The sequence below is a fragment of the Marmota marmota genome, unplaced genomic scaffold (genome assembly GCF_001458135.2).
Source record: "Marmota marmota marmota unplaced genomic scaffold, marMar, whole genome shotgun sequence".
In the NCBI taxonomy this organism is placed as follows: domain Eukaryota; kingdom Metazoa; phylum Chordata; class Mammalia; order Rodentia; family Sciuridae; genus Marmota; species Marmota marmota.
This window is the reverse complement of record NW_026000101.1, coordinates 466,288-479,226: the sequence shown is the minus strand read 5'-3', so window position 1 is coordinate 479,226 and position 12,939 is coordinate 466,288.

Sequence of the window (12,939 nt, the reverse complement as noted above, 5' to 3'; positions counted from 1 at the left end):
TCCCTTCTGTCTCCTAAAGGCTTTAAATTCCCCAAAGGCAGGGTGCTGGGTGCCCTGCTCGGGGTGCCTACTAATACAATGTCTGTTGGTGGTGCAGGTTCAGAGAAGGGAAGATCCTAAATCCAAATCAGGGTCAGAAGACTCCAGGGCACACATTCTACCGATGTCAGGGCAGAGCCGGCTGCCGGCGGAGGGAGGCAGGATGGCTAAGTGGTCAGAGCCCTGGGCTGGGCGAGCAGAGGTCCTGTTTCCAGGCTGGTCCTGACATGGCTGCCCAGAAGTTCTGGGTTTCTTTGAGCCTGAGTGTCCCCAGCTCCACCGGGAGGGAGACAGTTCGCTCTGCATCCTGTAAGCTACAGACGGAGGTGACATACATCAGGCTGTCTTCAGCTCTTCATCCCCAAGTTTCCCTTTTTGAACGGATTTTTCCGGATTGGAAAAGCTGAGCCTCTGCCAGCCTTGGAACACACGCTCTCCCCCCTGAAATGCTGTGTCAGCGTCAGCAAGTGGCTGAGGGTGGTGGCAGATGGAGCGCTCATTAACGCCCCCGCGCAGCGCCTGGGGTCCCCCCGGGTCACCTCCCCAGAGCACACAGGCTGAGCTTTCTCTCCGAGGCCCCCCGACAGTCCCACCTTGTCCTCCCCCGCAATTTACAGGAGCCAGTGGTTGACACAGGTTCCCGCCCGGCGTGGGCTCGCGGGCCGTGGGCTCTGCCAGTCGCCAAGAGCCACAGAGACAGCTCCTCCCGCTGGCCCCTCACTCTGTAAGTGACTCACTGGGGTTTGGAGTGGGCCACCCTGGGGGTGGCTCCTTGTTGGAAGAAGACAGTCACCCTTGAACAGAGCAGGCACAGATGGCATGCCAAACCCCTTGCTTGGCACGCCTCTGGCCAGAGGGCACCAACACATCTCCTCCAGCCAGAGGAATGGCAGGCACCCGGCTGGCACGGCCCACTCCCTCAGGGTCAGATGGAGGCAGAGGCACAGCCAGGGAGGGTGACGGGGCCAAGTCCTCGGCAGAGCGGGAACCTGGAGCTCCGCTGAACGGCAGCTCTCCTTCTCCAAGAGCTCCGCCCTGAGAGCAGGCGCCGAGGGTCTCCCTGGCGGGGCTTCGGGGTGCCAGCGGGGGTTGCCTTCTGCACATGTGGTCTTTGGGGCAGATTGCTAGGTCTTCTGGACAAGCCAGGTGATGCCCCTGGTGTATGACACAAAGGGAAAGGGATGTCACATGGGACAAGAGCTTGGGCATGCAGCCAGGCACAGAGGGCTCCTTCTCCCGCCTCTGTGGGTAACGGGGGTTGGGGGCGGTCACAGCAGGCTCCTTTGATCCCTTGGAGCCTCAATTCCTTATCTATACAGTGGAATAACATTATCACCTACATGTTGGGTACACCATATCACGTGTTTGGCCTACAGTAAGCGCTTAATAATGGCAGCTGCTGCAAAGGCAATGACTTTTGCTCCAGCTAACAGGGGCAGCCTGAGTGGGGGGTGGGTGGCTGGGCCAGGACCCAGGCTCTTTGGGAGCTGGAAGACCATCCTGTGAGCACAGGCAGAGTCCTGGGGCTGAAAAAGTCAACCAAGCCACCAACTTGCCCCTCCCTGGGACTCAGGTTCCCCATTTGTTCAATGGGGTGTTGGGGTGGAGGAACAGGAGTCTGCACACAGCTGGCAGCTCCTGTCTCAACACATAAGTTATCTGGGGGGGTTGAGACTGATGTCCAGGGGCCTCTGGGCTGGGCGAAGCTCAGCCAGTAGCTCCCAGGTTGGGGTCCAAAAGGCAGTGAAGGCCTTTGCTCTGGGGCCAGAGCCTGGTGCTCAGGAACCAAGGGTCTTTCGCCGCAGCAGGGAGAAAGCCCCAGGCCCTGCATCGGATGCTGGAGACCCTAGGCTGCAGCCACCTTGGTTTAGAGATCAGACCTGCTTCTGTGGGTTAGGCCCAAGCAGCCTGTGGGGTCTGTAGAAAGCAGGGAACACCTGGGTCTGGTGGGCCAGACTGTCCCAGCCTCTCTGCTGTACAATAAGGCCACACCTGTGCAGATGCACCTTCTTAAAATGTAGCTCCAAGTCCTCCACCTCCTCAGCTCTGAGACCGTCAATGGCTCCCCAGGACCTGGAACCAACTTTAGCACTCTGGGCCTCTGAGGCTCAGCCTTGACCTGGGTGCCCATCACGGGCATGTGCATTTGTCTGAGGACAATTTTGGAGTCTCATCCAGATTCACACAAAAAGTTGTTACCTGTAGGCTGAAGGGCAGGCCTGGTTGGCACTCGAGGCCCTGCCTAGGCTGCTCTGGCCTAACCCCCTGGGCTCAGCACCTGCCCCTGCTCTTGCCTCCCCGCGTGACTCACAGGCCTGCGGTTCAGCCCACATGGCCACCTAGCACAGGCCTGCACCTCCCCTGGGAAAAGTCCCTCCTGGGCTCCGGCTCTGGATTCGGGCCTTCCCCACACCCTCCTCCGATCCTTCCAGCAACTGATCCTCCCAGGGGCCCCACCTGTGGGCAAAGGGGCAGGGCCTGGTACCTGATCCTGTTGCCTGAGGACTCCCTGCCCTCCCCACACTGCTCCCTGTCTAAGACCTAAGGGAAGCTCCGGGAGCCTTCAGCGCTGTCCCCGGCCCCTCGAGAAGCAATCCCGGCTGGCTGGTGGGGAGAGGTAGTGTTACCCCGTCCAGAATTAGATCCCTCCAGGTCCACAAAGTCCAACTGGCCTCCAGATAAGCTGTGTGATACTGGCCCAGGCCCTTCACCTCTCTGAGCCTCTAGGGAAGTTGGAGGGTAGATTGGGTGTTGTCTGGGGAGCCCTGAGAGGGCTCGTGTTTCTCCCTCTCAGCCTGCTCCCTCCCACCTCCCACACCCCAGCCCAGCCCTGCTGCAGCTGATCTTGTTTCACTCTGTCTGTGACCACTGCTCTGGAAGGTGGGAGAAGAAAGGGTCGGGGTGAAAGCTCTGGCCCTTTAGCTGCGGAGCACACGGCCCAGGGCCCATCTCACCTTCCAGCTCCACTTCTGGGCTGGCCTCGGCCTCGGCCTCGGCCTCTGGGATCGGGAGTCAAGTTACCTGTTTCCAGAAAGAGCCTGCTTAACTGTTTCGTGCCTGGGAGGGCAGCGTGGTCCCTGCAATCCAGGGTCCTACTGAGACACCTGGCCGGGGGAGGAGAGCAGCAGGAATAACACAGACAAGAACAATGGCTCACGGGCTCTTCCAGAACAGTCCCTCAGCCTCCGCATTCCCGGACGCAGCCTATGGAGCTTCAGAAATGCGGGGGAACAGTGTGTTGTCCTGAACAAGCATACACTTTTCTTTTCTTGTCCTTATTCCCTAAATAACATAGTATCACAACACTTAATGTGGCATTTACATTGTATAAGGTCGTATAGGTCACCCAGAGATGATGTGCCTAGGTCATAGACGGGTACTACACCATTCATATTAGGTACTTGAGCATCATGGATCTTGATATCTTCAGGGGGTCCTGCAGCCAATTCCCCAGAGGTGCCGATGGATGACTGTGTATTAACAACACACCGGCTAGCCAGGTGTGGTGGTGCACACCTGTAATCCCAGCTAGTCAGGAGGCCGGCGAGGCAGGAGGATCGTAAGTTTGAGGTCACTACGAGTAACTTAGGAAGACCCAGTCTCAAAAATATAATTTTGGAAAGGGCTGGGGTGTAGCTCAGTGGCAGAGGGTTTACCGAGCATGTGCCTGGGTTCCATCCCCAATGTAGGGGGTGAGGATGGCAATAGACGAAGGGTGTCAGAGTGGGTACAAAACCCAAAAGGAGTCTCTGTTTAAAAACCAGAAAGCCCAGTCAAATATGAAAATAAGAAATTGATCAAAAGCAAAGAATAAAAAAGTTGGACCTCACTAGTCCGAGCCAAAGGAGGAGGGGCAGCTGTGGTCATGTCAAACAGGGCGGACTCCGTGGCTGCAGCGAGATGGAGTGATTGTAATGTGTCTTACGGGAGGGTGCGTGTAGGTCACGTGCAAATGCCAAACCATTTTATAGAAGGGACTTGAGTGGCCTCAGATTGGGTATCCGCGTGGGTCCTAGAACCCATCCCCACGACTCCGAGGGACCCCGTCCTCTGCTTGGTGTTGTGCCTTCTGACCTCCCTAATGAGACCATGGGGGATGGGGACTCTGATTTCTCACTGGCAGGAAGTTGGGGAAACTGAGGCTCGGGGCCAGCACAAGGCGGTGCCAGGATTCAACTCCTGGCCGCCTGACCGCAGAGCACTCGGATCCCGCCGTAGGATGTGACGAGCGTGCCACTGCTGTGGATGGCACACCCATCTTGGCCACCCCTCTGTGGACTCGGCCCCAGACCAGGCGCTGGGAAGAGGAACCAGCCTCCTGGGGCTCCTTCTGCAGGCTGGGCCCTTCTGGAGGAGGGACAGTCCAAGTGCAAGCTCAGGGCCACATCAGGTTTGCATCCTGCGCGGTCTACGACTCTGTGACCCTCAGCTGCTCTCTGAACCTCTGATTCCCCATCTGTGTCATGCTTCCTGAGTTGTTGGAAGGATGAGATACGCAGATGCTCAGAGGTCTTTGGGCTGCAGGTGGCCTGTGTCAAAGGCTTAAACTTGTCTCCGTCATTCTCCTCCTCACCAGCATCATCTTCATCCGTCCTTTTTGGAGGCCTTTTTAATTCTCCTGGCAATTGTATAAGGTGGGTGTCATAATCCCCATTTTACAGATGAGGAAACGGAGGCTCGGACAGGTAAGTGGCCTCCAGTAAATGAGTAAAAGGCAGAACCAAGATTTGAACCCACGGCCATGGAAGCAAAGCCTACCTCTCCCCTTTACTCGCCATCATTTATTGAGCATCTTCTACAGGCCAGGTCTGTGCTGGGGCTGGAGGCATGGCCTCCCCAAGAAGGACCTGTCTTCCCAGTGCAGACCCTGCACGGGAGGAGGCTTCTTCCTCACAGGCTGGTCCTGGGCCTCCTCCACTTCCCCGCTGCAGCTGAGGAGGGAGAAGGCGGGGATTGGGCCCCGAACGGCAGGCAGCCGGGCAGGCCTGCGGTATCCGGTTCCGAGGCTGTGTCCCTGCACACACTGCCTCGCTCTGTTCCCCACTGGCTCTGTTTACCTCCAAGAAAGTGCACTTGTGCGCTCGCTCGGCTAATGACGCCAAACTCCATCTGTGAAAGGACGTCTGTGAGGCAGGGCTGGTGACAGGGAATGCAGCAGAGAGCTGCCCAGAGAGGCCCAGGAAACACAGGCCTTCCCCCAGGTCTGGCTGGGCCTTGGGCACCTGGCTGGGCACACAGGCGTGGGGGCCCAGGTCCAGTGGGGCCACATTGAGAAATGTGTGCCCTGGTCCTTGGTCCTCCACGGTGGGAGGCGGGGAGCAGAAGAGAGGAACCACCAAACCCTCCAGGGTGGGCCACCCCAGCTCCAATTGCCAGCCCTCTGCTCTTACATCCCTTTCTTCTGGAACCTTCTCAGGCTGAATTGGGTGCTCTCAGTTGAGTTCCCTTAGCCCCTTGAGCCCTGCTGAGTCACTCTCCTGACTCTGCCCCGCTTCCTCCAGGCTCTCCTGGGTGTTAGCAGAGTCTCCCCTGACCAGCCTCATGGTGACTGAAAAGACCCAGCACCACATTCTCTGCCCCTCCTGCTACAGAGGTGAGCTCTCTGCCTCTTCCTTTTGAATTTGGGGGGCTTGCAACTGCTCTGAGAGTGGAGAGTGGAGGTGCCACTATGGGACTTCTGAGGCTGACTCATAAAAGGCCAGGGAGCTTCTGACACTCTGTGCAGGAGCACTTGTTCTTGGAGCCCTGAGCTGCCAGAGACAGTCCAGCCACGCTGAGGCGGCCATACTGCCAGGAAGCCCTCACCACCCAGAGAGGTCTTCTGTGGGTGCTCGGATCAGCTGCCTGGCTGTGCCCATTCTCTAGTTACCCAGGAGAGGCCTCAGGTGTGCTGTCTTAGTAACAAATGTCTTAAAATAACACACGTCTATTCCCTCCAAGTTCTGGAGGCCAGAAGTCCAAATGGGCCTCACTGGGCTGGACTCAAGGTGTTTGCAGGGAGAATCTGGCTCCTGGCCATGGCAGCTCCCAGAGGTTCTCCTCAGCTCAGGGCCCCTTCTCCCAACTCCAAAGCTAGCATCTTCTGCTTCCTCTCTGATGGCTACTCCTGCTTCTGTGGTCACTCCTCTAAGATCCTCTGTCCCTGATAACTGTCACGATGACTTTGGTTCCACACAGATAATGCAGAATGATCTACTCACTTGGAATCTTTAATTGAATCCCATCTACAAACCCTTCTCTTTTTTTGTTCTGGGATTTAACCCAGAGGCACTTAACCCCTGAGCTACATGCCCAGCCCTTTTTTACATTTTTATTTAGAGACAGGGTCTTGCTAAGTTTCTAACGCTGGCTTTGAACTCTCAATCCTCCTGCCTCAGCCTCCCGAGCTGCTGGGACACAGGCGTGCGCCTCTGTGCCCCACCTATCTGCAAACCCTTCTTGCCACATAAGGCAGCATGTTCACAGGCACCAGGGACCAGGATGTGGAATTCTTGAGTGGGGACATCATTGTGCCCACCGCAGGTGAATGACTCCTGCTTGAGTCTCTCCAATGAGGCCCAGGTATCACGCAGCAGAGACAGGCCCTGCCTCTGCGTCCTGCCTAACAGCCTTCAGAAACAGACAGTTGGCCGTGGTTTTGGAGTCCTGAGTTGGTGGCTGAGTTTTCATATAGCAACTGATAACTTTGATAAGCCTCTGCTTTCTCCTCGTGTTCAGTTTTCTTGGCCTGCTTGGTTTGTCTTCACAGGACTTATGAAATCATGCAATTGTGTGTTTTGGTGTTTTTTTTTCTTTTTGTCTCCCCCAACCAGGACACAAGGCCAAGGGACTGAGCGCTGTTGCCCTGTCCTGACCATGCCTGGAGGATATTTGTTCAGTAATAAATTCCTGTGCCTCCATTAGGCAGTTAAGCAGATCTGATTCGACAATCCCTGGCTCCCAGAAGCCTGGCCAGGCCTCTCCACAGAGCAGGGACTCAGAGTATGTGGAACAAGTGACTGTCTTGATCTTATCCTCTCCTCCCTGATAACCTCAAGCAGAGGGGGCTTGGAAGGCACCTTTGAGTTCATCTTTCTGGGGGTCACAAACATGAATGCCTCCTGGGGCCAGCCAGGAACTGTGCGCAGCCAGTTGAACTCTAGGACAGTTGGGAGCACTGAGGCCTGAGGAGAACTGGTGGGCACATTTGGACACCTGCTAAAAAGACACCTCTTCTGACTTTCCTCTTCTCCCCTGGGAGCCTCCTGATCAGTCAGTTTTCCAGAGAAACAGAGTCTATAGGTTGTTGTTGTTGGTGGTGGTGGTGGTGATGTGTGTGTGTGTGTGTGAAAAACATACATGTAGGAATCTATATCTGTATCTATATCTATATGGTCAGGCACTGCATAATGACATTCTGTCAGTGATGGGCTGCAGTGTCACAAGATTGTATTACCTAGTGTCACTGTAGCCACCTTAATTGGGGTAAGTATACTCTATGATGTTCACACAATGACAGAATCACCTTTTGGCACATCTCTCAAAACATATCACCATCATTGAGTGATGCATAACTGTGTGCATGGAGAGAGGGGGGGAGGGAGAGATTAATTATGAGGCATTGGCTCATGTGATTAGGACCCAAGAAAGCCAGTGATGTGATTCAGTCCAAGTCCAAAGGCCTGGGGACAAGGGGATTGGATGGCGTCACCCTCAGGCCGAGGGTGGGAGAAGGTGAAATGAAATGTTCCACTTCAACAAAGAGGCAGAAGAAAAGAAGGAGGAGGAGAAGGAGGAGGGGGAGAGGAAGAAGGGAAGGAGAAAAAGAAGAAGAGGAGGAGGAGAAGAAAAAAGAAGAAAAGAGGGTTGGAGCTACACCTCTTTCCTCCCGGTTCAGTCCTCCTCCACATACTGGACCACGAGCCCCGCATTGGCGAGGGCCATCGGCTTCACGGAACCCACTGGTTCAAATGCTGACCCATCTGGAAACACCTTCACAGACACACGCGCAGGGTTCCCCCCGGGCACCCCCAGGCACCCCTGGGACCGGTCAGTGCACACATGAGGCGCCCACACCCCTACGCAGCTTCAGCCCTTCTTGCCGAGGAGCATGGCCTCTCTAGGCTGGGCTGCTCACCTGGGTTCCCTGGTCCCCTGCCCTCAGCCCGAGTTTGTGCCTTGGCTTCCTTGCTTCCTGCCCCCTTGGTCAAGGAGAGCCATTGGCTGAGCAATCGGGGAGGGTGCTTTGGCGATGGCTGCCTTCTTAATGTCACAGCTCCTGTCGGGCACCCCTTTCCGTGGCTCCCACCCTCGTGTGGCCCCGGTAACACGTTCTCATCCTGCGCCCCTCCAGGATGGAGGGCAAGGGCTTCCCTCTGTTGCCAGTCCCGTGGTCCTTGACCAGCCCTGGCTGGTTCCCATGAGCTGCCTGTTCCTCTGTGACATGAGACTTGGGATATCTCCACTGAGGAGTCCATTCGCACCCCTCTGATGACTATCAGTCGAGGTAGCAGTGCTATCATTTACGACTTCTTTGGTCATTTTTCCTGGAGCATTTGATGTTCTTGAACCCTTGAGAGTGGACAACCTCCTGCCAGGATCCCGCGTGTGACAACATCTTAGACCTCGTTTGGCCCTGGATTTTGGTCCAAGTCCTTAACCAGGCCAGAGGTTTCCCTTCAAGTTTCTGCCAGGAGTCACTGATCTCTTTCCTGCCCCTCCCCCCCTCCCCTGACTGGTTGTTCACGCCTCCTCCCATCCTCCCCCTTTCACCCTCTTCTTAGGCAGGAGCTGAAATCGCCCGTTCCTTTGGAGCAACCTGCTGAGGCTCCCTTGGCAAGGGTGATGGACACAGGAAGTCCTTCTGGAGGCAAACAATGCTCAGTGCTCTCCCCTAACACGATGACTTCTGTCCATCCCCTGGTACTTGAACCAGTCCTTGGAAGACCCCCATCTGGGCTTGCCCCAACTTCCCATCCAGACGTACAATAGATTGTCCATACCTGTCGAGTTTGTGCCTGGACATGGGTAATCAAAGGTCCAGACAGAGGCCAAGAGATGGGTGAGACATTTCTGCCGTTGATCTGGGTTGGATTTTTCTCACAACTGAATCAGGTTCCATGATCAGATTTCAGGATCTTTGGAGACAATTTTCTTATTCACTTGGCTTCAGTAAAGTTCTCCACACCCTGATTTTCGTGTAACTTCCCCAAGATCCAGGGCAGTGTTGCCAGAATCTCTCCATCATCTGTACTGCTCTGTCACGGCCCAGTCAAAGGGGTGGACCTAGTTCTGGTATCCTTTTTAGGAAACAATCATGTCCTACCTGTTTTTTCATTTTTTAAAAAATGGTATGTTTAGATTGGACGATTAAAATAAAAAGCCAATGTCTGGTGTTGTCTTTATCCGGGTCTTCTTTCCCACAGTATCTTCTGAACAGTGGTCAGTTTCTATTGGTGAGTGATTATCTGACAAGTGTCTATCTCCCCACTAGACCAGGGGTTCTACCAGGTAGAAACCTACAGATCCTTAGGGTCAACTGGCAGTAGTAGGTGCTCAGGAAAGGTTGGCTAAGTGAATGGTGGGTTTTAAAAAAGACGCCCTCACCCACTTGGTGTGAGAGCCCAGCACAGCTCCTGAGATCACCTGGGGACTCTGTTCTGGCCTCCGCCAAAAGGGAGACACTCAGGAGCTTCCGTGGGGGGAATAAAACAGTGTTTTCTTCCTCGTGGCTCATGTGGCTGCCAGGCCCCTCAAATGCCCTGGGAAGAGTCCTCAGAGGCTACACTGGGGGAAAGGCCCAGAATCCTGTGAGGAGCAGTGTCGGGCTCTTTCTTTCCTGCTCCTCCTAATATTAACCTGGCGCTGGGCCCCCAGCCCCCACGCAGTGATGGGAGGCCTGGATGGAGCCAGCAAACGGATCCATCTGGAAATAGAAAAATAATCCCAACACTGGCGGTTTTGTCTGGCCTCCCCAGTGGGGTGTGGACAGGCCCGTGAAAGGGGCTTTGAGGGATGCCTGGTGAGGGCTGTGGAACTGAGAGCCCCTGTCCCCGGCACCAACTGGGTACCTGTGCCCAGGCCCCTGGGCATGTGGCACAAATGCGGAGAGAGGGGCTGTGCCCCGGCTGGCACTGGGAGCAGCCCAGGCTCACCAGTGTTCCAGCCTGGCTGGGTGGGAAGCTGTGTGACCTTGAGCGGCTTGCTTGGCCTTTCTAGGCCACGGCGTCCTGCATTGACAGAGGGGACAGGGACGATAAGACCTGCGCCCTGCGATCCCGTAGCTGGAGCACTTCACGTGGTGCCTGGGATTGGAGAAAGGGCTGAATAAATAGTGGCTCTCGGAGCTGTTGGGATTCCTGACCTCAGAGATGCGTTGACAAAGCACTGCGCCAGCCCTGGGGTGATCTTGGGTGAGCCCGTCCAGGCCTCCATTTTCCCATCTGGGTAATGGGCAGTGGTCCAGGGCTGTCCAGTCCTGGAACCAGTGGACCGAAGACCAACAGCTGCTTGTCTGCTCCAAGGAGGGAAGGAGACCCCTCCATCGCACGGGCGCCTGCTGAGCGAGCGGGTGGTGCCAGGGTAGACCATGGAGGGGTGGCAGCTCCCGGAGGCCTGTGGCCAGCTCCCACAGAGAGCCTGGGAGTCTCCTGGGCCTCTTCTGCTGCCACTCACTGTTTCCCTAATTCCGGAGGCTGGCAGGGGAGGCCGGGCTGGCAGGAAGGGGTTGCCCTAGATTTACGAGCACCCAGGATGGGGACAGATGTTGCCCATGGATGGCGCACAGCAGCTTCTGCCACCTGCTGAGCCTGTGGAAGTGGCCGGAAGGAGCGCTGGGTCTGGGCTCCAGCTTCCACCACGCTCGGCGAGTTCTTAGACAAGTCACGTGCTTCCTTGTTGACATGTCCCACTAGTTCATTGGTCAGGCACTTAGTATCACCTCTATTCCGGGTTCTGTCCTTGTCAATAGAAATATAAATGACCCCTTCCTGGGGGCAGGAAGGTCTCATAGATTGCAAATTTTTCACGGCAGAGAAGGGCCTCGAGGATGATTCCCACATGTTCATCTTGGGCAATGGATGGAATGGGGTTCGAGGAGGCGGAGGGAAGCCCTGGAGAGAGGGAGGCAGGGGAGGTGACAGTTTAGTCTTGGACAGTTGAATTTGATGTGTCCATTAGACAGCGGGGAGGACCCACGGGAGCTGGGCAAATGGGCATGAAGTTCATGGGAGATGATTGTGCTAGAGACAGACCACCCACCCCAAGGATTGCCTGGCCCCACTGTGTCCACTTCTGATATCCACCGGGAACCTGGGCAGTGGCCGGACAGTTAACCTGAAGCCAGATTTACAGACAGGTAGTTAGTGTAGTTAGGTCTAATACCGAGGAAGATAAAGAAAATGGAGACCATTATAGAGAATGGATCCAGGAAAGCAGAGCAGCCCTTGGGGACATTGAAATGTTAATGTCCCCAAGGCCCGGTACCCATCCTAAGGAACTCTTAATGAAGCAGCAAACAGGGAGGTGCTGATCCAACCCCCCAGGCCCTTTCTGCCCAGGTTACTCCCGCAGCCCACCTTTGGCCTTCCCACCTGTGTTCTATCAAGGCAGGATAAAGGAAACAAAGGACAGGAATGTGGGAGGACCGAAAGAAGACCTTAGCTATAAAAAAGGGGGGACCTCGCCCTTCCAGCTCTTCCACAGATTCCACCTTTCTGGTCCCCTTCCTCCGTCCCTTCCTCCTCCGGGGAGAAGTCTTTTCTGCTGCCCTTTAATAAAGCTTCCACTCTCCACTCTCCACTGGCCTCGGCTGCTTCTCTGTGTTATACTTCAGCGTTGGGGAAGCAAGGACTCGTCACCGGTAAACAGCGGAAATAAACCGATGGCAGGCAGTGAACGGGTTGGGAAAATTAATTAGAAATTAAAAAATGAGACAAAGACTCAGTTTTAAGTGAAAAGCAGGACATGGTGGGTGACCAGTTCTGGTAGAAACTGGGTGTGACAACAAAATGGAGCCCTGCTTTAATTATATAGGTAGGAACACCAAAGGGACCCAGCGTGAAGAACTTCCTGAGGAAACAGGATGAAGGTGACAAAGACACTGGCTGGGGCTTCAGGTTAGCCTCCCTCCTCTACTGCTGTCTAAGCTGAGGGGCAGGGTATCTGCGTAAACTGGGCGGTCTCCACAGAGGGAGGGCCCCAGTGTCCTGGGAAGAGCAATGCCCCTGCCTTGAGAGGGCACAAGCAAACCCGGAATTCATCCACAGCCCCCATCACTTCCCTCGGCATCTCTGTGCAGTCTTGGTAGTAACAGAGACAGTGGCAGTGATGATGGTGGCAATGGTATTGACAGTGTGATGGTGTGGTGGTTTGGTGGTGTGGTGGTGATGGTGATATTGGTGGTGATGATGGTGGTGATGGTGGTGGTGGTGGTGGTGGTGGTGGTCTAGTGGTGTAGTAGTGTGGTGGTATGATGGTGGTGGTGTGGTGTTGATGTTGGTGATGGTGATGTGTTTGTGGTGACGGTGGTAGTGTGGTGGTGATGGTGGTAGTGGTGGTGGTATAATGGTGTAATGGTGTGGTGGTACGATGGTGGTGGTGTGGTGGTGTGGTGGTGGTGATGATGGTGATGTGGTGGTGGTGGTGGTGGTGTGGTCATATGGTGGTGGTGATGATGGTGGTGTGGTAATGGTGATGGTGGTGATGGAGGTGGTATGGTGGTGGTGGTATGGTGGTGTGATGGTAGTGGTGTGGTGGTGGTGTGGTGATGTGATGGTGGTGGTATGGTGGTGGTGTGGTAGTAGTCATGGTGGTGGTAGTGATGGTGGTGGTGATGGTGGTGGTGATGTGGTGGTGGTGATGGTGGTGGTGTGGTGATGTGGTGGTGCCGCAGTCCAGCTGCAGCAAAATAACCGGGGGGGG